The 11,122-nt window shown below is 48.1% G+C and overlaps 1 long non-coding RNA gene across 2 annotated transcripts; it reads left to right on the top strand.

Annotated features, from left to right (window-relative positions):
• The first annotated feature begins 6,705 nt into the window (after nucleotides 1-6,705).
• Nucleotides 6,706-10,112, top strand: LOC119267605. Of its 2 annotated transcripts, none has more exons than XR_005132501.1 (3): nucleotides 6,706-6,902; nucleotides 7,372-7,428; nucleotides 8,128-10,112. It is a non-coding gene; the product is annotated as an uncharacterized LOC119267605 (long non-coding RNA). The 2 variants fall into 2 exon arrangements; XR_005132499.1 differs by lacking the exon at nucleotides 8,128-10,112 and adding an exon at nucleotides 7,511-8,113.
• The last annotated feature ends 1,010 nt before the right edge of the window (nucleotides 10,113-11,122 follow it).

The raw sequence follows: 11,122 nt of genomic DNA, 5'->3' as shown, positions 1-11,122 counted from the left end.
ATTTTTGCTTTGACCGCGGGGTGAGTTCATACAGGCCATGACCTGTGGGCTCGGCCTCTCAACCGATGGGCTGGGTGAGTCTTTTTTGGGTGCATGGGCGGCCGATCCTGCCACGCCGCGTGCACGAGCATCACGGGGTCAGATTTCCTCGGGTCACCCAGTCCTGCAGCGTCTCGTGTACCATCACGCGGAGTCCACGTCGTCCGGCGCGAGCCGGCGCTTATGCACCCGGTGTCTCCGCCCGCGGATGCTGACTGCTGGGCCGGTGCTCTTGGCGGGACGCTACTGGCACGCTGCCTGCGTCGTGCATTGTGGGCAGCAGCTGCGCGGAGGGGCCGGCTCGTGCGTGTGCACTCGGTTTCTGCACCCACCTTTGGGCTTCTGCGATGACGGGTGGCTCGATGCTGCTTCTGGTCCCGCTCGTCGGCTGCCCTGGATGCCCTTTTGTCGGGGTCGTGGTGCGAGCGAAAGTACGACGCGTGGCCTAGACTCCAAGGGGAAAGTACGGCGTGACGTGCGGCCCGTCCTCGCACGACGCGCATCGTGCAGCCCGTCGTGGGCAGCCTCGAATCACAACAACCACGTCCCTCCCTTGTCCGCTGCCGCACCCCCGTTCTTCTCCTTCTCTCTCTCTCTCTCTCTCTCTCTCTTCTGCGATGTTCCTCCTTCACGCGCCTAGCCCCGTCTTCCATCCTCATGTTCTTCTTCAACACCCCCTCCTCAGCTAGATGGCGCCTCTGGGGGTGAAGTGTTAAAGTATTCCTTTTGTATAGATTACCTTGTATAGGCATACTATCACCTGCCGATATGTATTGATTCGGTTTGGGATTCACTTAATCTTCCTTGATGGTCAAGACATGTAATCTATATATGTGATATGAAGCCACCCCATGAGAGGTGTGCAATACACAGAAACATATCTGTTTTCTTGGTATCAGCTAGCAATTCCCGATCCAGCCTTGTCTAGCCCCTCACGCTATCTCGCCATCGTCTTGCACCATGGCAGGCACCAACTCCTCCCTCACCTCGCCTTCCCTACCCGCCTCCCTGAACTCCACCTCCGGTGCCCTCGTCACCGCTGCTACGCCGGCCACCTCCTCGGCGGTGCAAGTCACCAGCGTGCGCACCCACGTACCCGCCGTACTCAATCTTCAGACTTCCAACTTCACCAAGTGGCGGATGCTCGTCCGTGTTCTTCTCGGCAAGTATGACTTGCTCCTCACGTCAACACCGTAACCGCCGCGGCGGACCGCATGGACGACTGGACTCGCGACGACTACGTCGTCCGTTCGTGGCTCTACGGGTCCATCTCCGATGAGATCCTCGACATCATCATGGCGGAGGACCAGACGGCTCAGGAGGCATGGATGTTCATCACCAACCTCTTCTTGGACAATCAGATGACCCGCGCCGTCTACCTTGAGGCGGAGTTCCGTGGCCTTGTCCAAGGCGACCTCTCCGTCACCGCCTACTGTCATCGCCTCAAGGCTCTCTCGGATGCTCTCAGCGGTGACGGCACCCCCGTCTCCGACCAGACACTTGTTCTCAACTGCCTCTGTGGACTCAACCCGCGCTTCTCCGACATCACCACTATAGTCACCATGCAGAGCCCCCTGCCGTCCTTCACCCAGACGCTTTCTCTCCTCACTTTGCGCGCGACCCAGCTCGCGAACTCCTCGGCTTTGGGGCATCAGACCGCGCTCTACGGTGGCCGCAGCCCATCCCATGGCGCTGGAGGTCCTCATGGCGCTGGCGGCTCCTATGGTGCTGGTGGCTCAAACATGTCCGGCCAGAACCATGGCTCGGCCCGTGGTGATGGCAGCCGCAGCAGCGGCAACTTCGGCGGGCACCGCAATGGTGGCAACAACTGGCGCAAGAAGAAAAACAACGGCGGCAGCAACACTAGTGGAAACTCCAGCGGCCAACGCCCAGGCACCGTTGCACCATCTATTGGCCCGTGGGTGTGCCTTAACCCATATACAGGTCAACAGCTTCAGGCATCACCCACGGCAAGGCAGAACACTGGGGCTGGTCTTCTCGGCCCGCGGCCGCCGGTGCTACCACCGGCTCAAGCATTCACATCTCTGGCTCCTCTTCATGGACAAGCGTTTGGCACCAACCCACCTCCAACTCCCGGCTACAACGGCGCCTTATCGTGGGACTGCACCGCGTTGATTGTTGCCCTCAACAACGCTGCCACTCCGTCGACCGTCGGTGAGTGGGTCATGGATTACGAAGCCACTGCTCATATGGCCTCGGACCGCGGTATGCTTCACCACCTCACCCCTTCTACTTCTTCTTCCATTGTCACCGTGGGCAATGGTTCCACCTTGCCCATATCTCACATCGGACACGCATCTATACCCACTTCCGCTCGCACACTCTTGCTTAAAAATATTCTACTTGTCCCTCACATTGTCAAAAATTTACTCTCTATTCGTCGTTTCACCATTGATAATCTGTGTTCTATAGAATTTGACCCGTTCGGCTTTTCTGTGAAGGATCTTCGCACCAGGGCCGTGATTCTTCGATGCAATAGCCAAGGAGACCTCTACATCTTTCCATCATCCATCGTCAATCATCATGCACATGGACTCCTCGCCACCACCTTCACCGAGCTTTGGCATCGCCGCTTAGGACATCCCGGACATGACGCCATGTCCCAACTTCATAAACAGTCTTTTGTTTCTTGTAATAAAGTAGTCTCACATGTTTGTCATGCTTGTCAACTTGGCAAGCACGTGTGTTTGTCCTTTGCTAGGTCATCATCAATAAGCGTCGAACCCTTTCAGTTAATTCATTGTGATCTTTGGACTTCTCCAATTCTGAGTAATTCGGGTTTCAAATACTATCTTATTATTGTTGATGATTTTTCACATTTTATGTGGACTTTTCCCCTCCGACAAAAATCAGACACCGCTGCCATACTTCTCAATTTTGTCGCATATATTCGGACACAATTCTCTCGTCCTCTAGTCGCTGTGCAAGCCGACAATGGCACCGAGTTTCTTAACTCCACTGTCACCACCTTCTTCACTTCTCACGGCATTCGCCTTCGTCTCTCATGCCCCTACACTTCTGCTCAAAATGGCAAAGCTGAACGAGCAATTCGCACGATCAACGACGTCGTCCGAACTCTTTTATTTCAGTCATCCATGCCGCCCTCTTTTTGGGTAGAAGCCCTCGCCACAGCTACCCACCTCGTCAACATCCACCCTTCCCAAGCCATAGACTTCGCTATACCCTACATTCGCCTATACGACACCCCGCCAGACTACGCCACTCCGCGTCTTCGGTTGTCTATGCTATCCCAACCAATCCGCCACCGCCAAAAACAAACTCTCTCCCCGATCGGTCGCATGTGTGTTTCTCGGTTATCCTAGTCAACACAAAGGGTATCGTTGTCTCGACCTTGCCACTCGCCGAGTCATTATCTCACGCCACGTGATTTTGACGAATATGTCTTCCCTTTCTCACACTTGTCCGATCAACCCAAAAATACCTTAGCCGACTTTGATTTCTTATTACAGCTAGCGGCCACCCAACATGCACTCGCTCTCCCGTCCATCCTACATGCACGCCCGTCACATGCCTTGTCTAGTGGTCCTCCACCAAGTCTGCATGCAACCCCAACACCCAGCATGCATAGTGGCTCTTCGCCTCCCCCTACGTCGGCTACACCTACCAGCTCGCTTCCTTTTCAACCAAGCCCGTCGGCCTCTCCTCCTCCCTCGGTCAACCACGCCTCCCCTCCTTCCTCCGCGTCAACTGACGTGTCACTGCCCGTCGTTGTTCACCGACCACCATCGCCGTCTAACACACACACTATGCTCACGCGTGCTAAACGTGGGCTCTTCCAACCCATTGATCATCTCAACCTCACAGCGTCCCACTCCACTCCCTCTCCCATTTTCAAAACATACCGGGGTGCTCTTCATGATCCCCACTGGCGTCGTGCTATGCTCGAGGAATTTGATGCTCTTGTTGCTAACCGGACGTGGTCACTTGTTCCACGCCCTCCTCGTGCTCATGTTGTTTCAGGGAAATGGATCTTCAAGCACAAGTTTCACTCTGACGGTAGCCTTGCTCTCTACAAGGCTCGATGGGTTGTTCGTGGGTACTCTCAGCAGTCGGGCATCGACTACGATGAGACATTCAGCCCGGTTGTCAAGCCGGCCACAATCCGTATCGTCCTCAGCCTCGCTGTGTCCCGAGCATGGCCAGTTCACCAGCTCGACGTCAAGAACGCCTTTCTTCATGGCAATGTTGACGAGGAGGTCTACTGTCAGCAACCTCCCGGTTTCGTCGATGCTCGCTGCCCCGACTATGTGTGCCGTCTTCACAAATCGCTCTACGGTCTCAAGCAAGCTCCGCGTGCTTGGTACCAGCGGTTTTCCCTCGTTGCACATCGGATGGGATTCGTCGCCTCCAAATCGGATGTCTCTCTGTTCATCTACAAGTGTGGCCATGACCTCGCATACATTCTTCTATATGTGGACGACATCATCATCACTGCCTCCACGGATCAGCTACTTCGCTGTCTCACTCAGCAGCTTCATTTCGAGTTAGCTATGACGGACCTTGGTGCCCTATCATTCTTTCTCGGCATTTCTGTCACTTGGACATCGTCTGGTATGGTGCTTTCACAGCGACAGTATGTGTTGGATCTTCTCCAACGTGCCGGCATGGTGGATTGTAATCCCTCGACTACCCCTATCGACGTCAAGTGCAAGCTTTCGGCGCAAGATGGTTCCCTCCTTGCTGATCCTACCGAGTACCGCAGCTATGTTGGAGCTCTGCAATATCTGACCCTCACGCGCCCTGACATCGCGCACGTTGTTCAGCAGGCTTGTCTCTATATGCATGCACCTCGCGAGCCACATCTGCACCTGGTCAAGTGTATTCTCTGGTACGTCAAGGGGACTCTTGACCTCAGCATGCACATCACCCGCTCCTCGTTGACATCTCTCACAGCTTACTCTGATGCTGATTGGGCCGGCTGCCCTGACACCAGACGCTTGACTTCTGGGTTCTGCGTTTATCTCGGTGATAACCTGGTCTCTTGGTCATCCAAACGCCAGACCACGGTATCTCGCTCTAGTGCCGAGGCAGAGTATCGTGCCATTGCTCATGTTGTTGCCGAATGTTGTTGGATCCGACAGCTTCTCAGCGAGCTTCGTCATCCTCTCGCGACTGCCATAGTCGTCTTCTGTGACAATGTCAGCACTGTCTACATGGCTTCCAACCCGGTGCAGCATCGTCGTAACAAACACATCCAGATTGACATTCACTTTGTTCGCGAGAAGGTGTCACTTGGTGAGGTGCGGGTTCTTCATGTGCCATTTTCTCATCAGTATGCAGACATAATGACAAAAGGACTCCCGTCGCAGCTCTTCTCCGAGTTTCGGTCCAGTTTGTGTCTCTTGCCATACGGCGCACAAACTGAGGGGGGATATCAAAATATTCCTTTTGTATAGATTACCTTGTATAGGCATACTATCACGTGCCGATATGTATTGATTCGGTTTGGGATTTACTTGATCTTCCTTGATGGTCAAGACATGTAATCTATATACTTCCTCCTTTCATCTATATAGAGCCTAATGCGTTTTTCGAGGCTAACTTTAACCAAATGTTAGAGCAATAATATATGACATGCAACTTACACAAAGCACATCATCAAATTCGTATGTGAAACGAGCTTTCAATGATATAATTTTCACATTATGCATGTCATTTTTTTAGAGAAAAGGCACAAAGGCCCGACTTCAAATTAATGAAGCCATCAACCGGCTAGGATACAATGGTGCTGAATTACAAAGGCAAAGACTTGACCAAAAACTGAAAAATACATGCCAAATTCACTACAGAGAATAAGGCAGCAAGAAAACTGCGATCAAGCCGCCGGAGAGCTTGCACAGCTAGAACGGAAGGACCGAAGCCACCCGGCGACAGCAAAAGCCGTGAACATGAAGATCCAGACCGCGTGAAGGAAACCATCGACTCCACCGCCCGCCGCCTCGGGCCACTGCCGGAGGAGAGACCACTATCTCCCCTTCGTCCAGACCGTGTCGAACACGCGGACGCCCACTGTCGGCCGGCGACCAACCAGCACGCAAAGCGAGGAGCCGCTGAAGGATGCGGAAGAACCCACACGCCACCACCAACGCCGGCAACCAAGGGAACCGAGCACCACCGCCGCCACCCACCACCACGCACCAGGTCCACAACCCCCAACCACCCCTTGAACGGCGCCTCCAGGAAGGGCCGAGACGCCAGAGCGCCTCCACCGTCCGGCCAAAAGGCCAAGGCTTTCGCCCGGGGAAGGGAGGAGGAGGAGGGGGGCGGATCTGGAAGCTCGACCCGCCCTCAAGAGGGAGAGCGGCACCGGAGCGCCGCCGGCGTCGAGGTCGACGCGAAATCGACCAAGCTCCTCACGCCGGCGCGAGGCAGCAGATCCTCGCCGCCACCTTCACCGGAAGACGCGCGGCAGCCGGCAGGCTCCTCGGGTGGCGGCGGGGAGGGGGCAGGAGGGAGGAGAGGAGGCGGCGGCTAGGGTTTGGGGCTGCTCCCAAGTCGTCCGAGAGGGGCGACACGAAGCGGTCTTGAAAAACGCATTAGGCCCTATATAGATGGAAGGAGGGAGTATGTAATATGAAGCCACCCCATGAGAGGTGCGCAACACACAGAAACATATCTGTTTTCTTGAAGGACCAGGGGAGGGCCAAGGGGCCAGCGGTGTGGGGTGGAGCAGCGAGGCCGGTGACCCAGGCGGCGGACGCCTCACGGGGTGGAGGAGAGACTGGCGACAAGGAAGGAGCAGAATCCTCATGGAGCGGCAGGGAAGGTGAAGTCCCGACGGCTGAAGATGGTGCGCACGGAGGAGCTCGGATGATGTCAAGGTGAGCTTCTCTCAATCCTTCTCCCCCTTCACGCCTCTTGCAAATTTTTCTTGTTTGAGATCATTTGAAGGTGAGTGTAGTCTTGTGAGCAATTGCCTGTGCTATTTTCTTCTTTCTTTACTTTCCCCCTTCCCTACAAGAAGATGCCGAGTCATGTAATATCTTCAAGGAAGAGAAAATCTGCATTTTGTTCATGTGAAAAGTTAGGGTGGGTTTGTGCTTTCAGAAATGAGGCGACATTACATGTACACATATCAAAGATTTTTCTCTGTAAACGTATACTGGACCTGTGTGATTTGTATGACAGGGCTTAAATAAATCTGGTCCATTTATATTAAACCTTGCATTATGCAGTAGTAGAACTACTGCTCAATTTGGCGTGTGCCATTTTTGGTGCGTCAATTTCAGCTAGACTAAATCAACCACGCCGTCCTTCTTAGCTTGATTTTTTGTATGTTTGTGTGTGCAGGACGTTTAGCAGGACTGACTTAAGATCGAACCCCTGACAGAGTTTAAGCATGGTCCCGTATGCACTTCTTGACTTCTCTTGATTCCCGTTTTTGTTTCAGTTCATATCAAATCAATATTGTTTGCAACTTTGCATACAGGTTGGAGAGGTTATTTTTGGCGTGGAGGTCTTTTTCAGTTTTTCTAAAGTTACTATTTTTTTTTCAGTTCCCTAAGCTCTTTCGTCATGTTAAGTAAAGTCTTACCTACCACAAAATTGTATCATTCATCCCACACAATGGTTGGAATCCTAGTCGTTCAATTACAGTAGACCAACCATGTTTCACGTTTTGTATAGTCCAACCAATAATACAGATTCAGCCTGGTGATGATTTTCAATATATTGTGATAGTAGTTTCCTGCATTGATTAGTTATTGAGCCATCCTTCCGTTGTACTCGAAGTGTTGTAATAGTTAAATAGATGCATTTGTGCCATTTAGCTCATTGTAATGTAGGAGCAGATCAGGGTGGAAGAGTAATCTGTGTTGTGTAGACAACATCACTGTAATCTTCTCAGGCGAATAAAAGAATAGCTTGCGGTTCATGGAAAAGCCCCAATAAAATTCAGTTCAGTTCAGCTGTACATCTTTTGCTGACCCCTTTTCTTGGTGCCGATTGAGCTTTGTGTGTCAATATTTTTATTTGACTGCATTTTTTGCTTTAGTCCTTCCTCTTAGTGTATAATGATCCTGATTGTGTGAGTTTCTTTCCTGGCAGGGTAGTTATGCCTCAATCCATTCCATAACAAAATGCATATATGTCCTGAAGGTAGGATTTCACCTTCAGATTGTCATCAAGTTCGTCAAATTTATCGTTCCATGCTGGAACAGTGTACTTTCACGAGTATTTTTCTACTGAGTACATATAATACTTTCACACCTATGTTGTATTATATTCCAACTCTCCAAGTACCTTGTGCTTTTGTTCTTGGATTCTTTCTAAATGCTCCACAAGTCCTGCACTAATTTTGTCAACAAAATAATTAAGTGAAACATGGCTCTGAGCTATTGTCATATGGTACCTGTATGGGCTCTAATTGAGTTTGGCGGTCATATTTTCTTTAACTGTTGGTACAAGTCTTAAGTTGTGCTACTTTAGAACTTTCTGAAATACAAACAGTAGCCATAGTTCCATATGCATTTCTTTGATTGTAATTTCTTGTTGGTACCTTAGCAAGCAAACTGGTCCGTTTCTATCTTACCTGTTGTCATCAAACTGGTGCCACAAATCCAATGGATTTTGTTTCTGTTAAATCATATTACGTCCAGAAATGTGAGCTTATATCCGCTGCATCTTTAGGGAAGCCATTTTTTACGCTGCAAATAATGTGTGTGCTTATCCCATTAACTTGAGTGTGTTATTACAAGTTGCAGGAGCATGAATGGTCCACATCTCAGCTGGCTGTTGTTTCTGTAAGAAATTACTTTCTTCATTACGCATTGCTCGTGATTATTCTGTCTTGAATAAACATATGGTGTGGCACTTTTCGTATAATGATTTTATATCTTTCTGGTCCCAAATCATGCCGTTGATTTACTTTCGTTTTATTTTATTACTTTTGATCATTTTGGCTCTGAAAAGCAATAGTACAGTATATCCATGGAGTATAATAGAGTTGTTTGTTTGTTTGTTCTATCAAGCCAGTTTTATTCTATTTGCATGAGCATATACCAAACTTTTTTCATGCTCGCTCATGAACAAGATGAGGGCACTGGTTATGTATTTCCAAACAAGGTTTTGATTGAGATAGGTATTACTGATTTCTTTGGATTGCTATGCTCCAAAACTTGATGTATTGTCTAGGCTAACTCTCTTTTTTTAATTCAAAAACAAAGAAGATTCCTACAACTACTGCAGATTTGCAAAGAATCGTGAAATCAGAATATCCATGTATCAAAAGCAAAAAAGATGCCTACAACTACTATACAGGAATGATGTTCTATATTGCTGCCACACGAGAATATATATCGTAGTGCTCTCAATATAAATTAAAATGTTACTAGGGTTCTTGGTTAATGCATTGTTTTTTTCCTTTCCCATCCAGAATGATATTTGATTGAAGATATGGAATTAGTATGAGATCACTTTAGGGGGTTTAAACACTTGGATAAGATTAAACACATGTTGTACCGAATGATAATGGTACACCATTTGGCGATGGGTTCTCTAAAAAACTTAAAATTCCACTAGATATTATTTAGATATAATGGAAAAGGGATCAGAAATGCGGTTTGTATGACTGAAAACATCCTTAACATATGGTTGTTCATTATACTCTGTGGTAGTGAGATCGGTTAGTAATGTTACACATAATATATATTTTCCAGTTGTGTCCCTCACTCTCTTAAGCACGTTTCTGTTGTATACTGGTTAGTTGTCACAATGCATGTATTTGAGGATGTCGTCGGGTCTCCATTGTTGTACATTTGTCTTGCCACTTTGTTGTTCAAATTATTTTTTAGGAAACTATTTCAACTCTTCTGAAGGCCATTTGTTCTTAATGTTTTTCTTTATAAGTATCTCCATAATGGCACTTTCCACCTGGAAAAAGCATCAAGGTCAGCGATCCAGTTTTTGTTCTATAGGCATCTCTTCTTTGAATGAGGCATGGTAGCAGATGATGTATCTGTTTTATGTGTGTTAGAAGAGGCATCCGGTTGCTTGACTTTGTACGCACATTCTGATTCTTTAATCTTAGTTGTACAACCTATAACTATCCAATTTATTCTTTGTATACCAACTCAAAGCTGTGAATTGATGACCACACCTGCTAAGACAATCTTCAAATATTTTTTTGGGTCTCAATTCCTGTACCGAACTTTAGGGAATCGCCTACTGCTCAAAGACTTGCCTAGGCTATGTATGTCAAACATAATGATGCTCTAAATCATCCTGACAGGAAAAAAAATCTCAAGTTATTGCTATAACCTAATTTTATCAACAAAGACTTAATTTTTTAAAACACACCATGTTTGTTGCAATGGATCAAGAGGTACACATGCCCTGAAATATGAAGTTATTAACAAATGCAATTTTTTTGAAAGCACGCTCATGGTTTAAATGGGCATCTGTGCCATTTGGTGCAACGGGTCATCTTTTTTCCGAAAACACACACACACACACACACACACACACACACACCCACACACACACACATACACAATAATTTGATGCAAGCAATACCTCGAAAAAATATAAAGGCCTTCTTAACTGGTATGCATATTTTTTTGTATACATGAGATCTAAATTCTTAATGTGTGTGGTTGCTCAAACGGAAGATTACTGAAAATACACATATTTTCAGTGCAACATGGTTTTCATTGAAATTTTATGCTGCCAAATTTAAATGTATGTGTACATCTTATTATACACAGCAAGAAACCAATCTTCTTTTTTATTAAAGGGTGATAAATTTGTTAACGTATGTGCTTGCCCACAACTAAGCCAACTAAACCATGGATTTTATTTTCAATCCGGACATGGATTCAGCGGGTCTCTGCGCCATTTGGAATGGCGCAACGACTCCACTAGTTAAACATAAACCTAAACTATTTAATCTTAATAACCTAAACTAATTAAACTAAATAACCTAAACTAACTAAACTGAAAAGACTTGAACTAAAAAACCTAAACTAAACAAAAAAGAAAAAAAAAGAAAAAAAACAGGACAGGTGGTGGCAGGGGCTCACCGTGGGGGCGGCGACGGGTCGGG

The sequence above is a fragment of the Triticum dicoccoides genome, chromosome 1A (assembly GCF_002162155.2).
Source record: "Triticum dicoccoides isolate Atlit2015 ecotype Zavitan chromosome 1A, WEW_v2.0, whole genome shotgun sequence".
Classification (NCBI taxonomy): domain Eukaryota; kingdom Viridiplantae; phylum Streptophyta; class Magnoliopsida; order Poales; family Poaceae; genus Triticum; species Triticum dicoccoides.
Note: the sequence above shows the minus strand (reverse complement) of the source record. Positions and strands in the feature narration are given on the sequence as shown.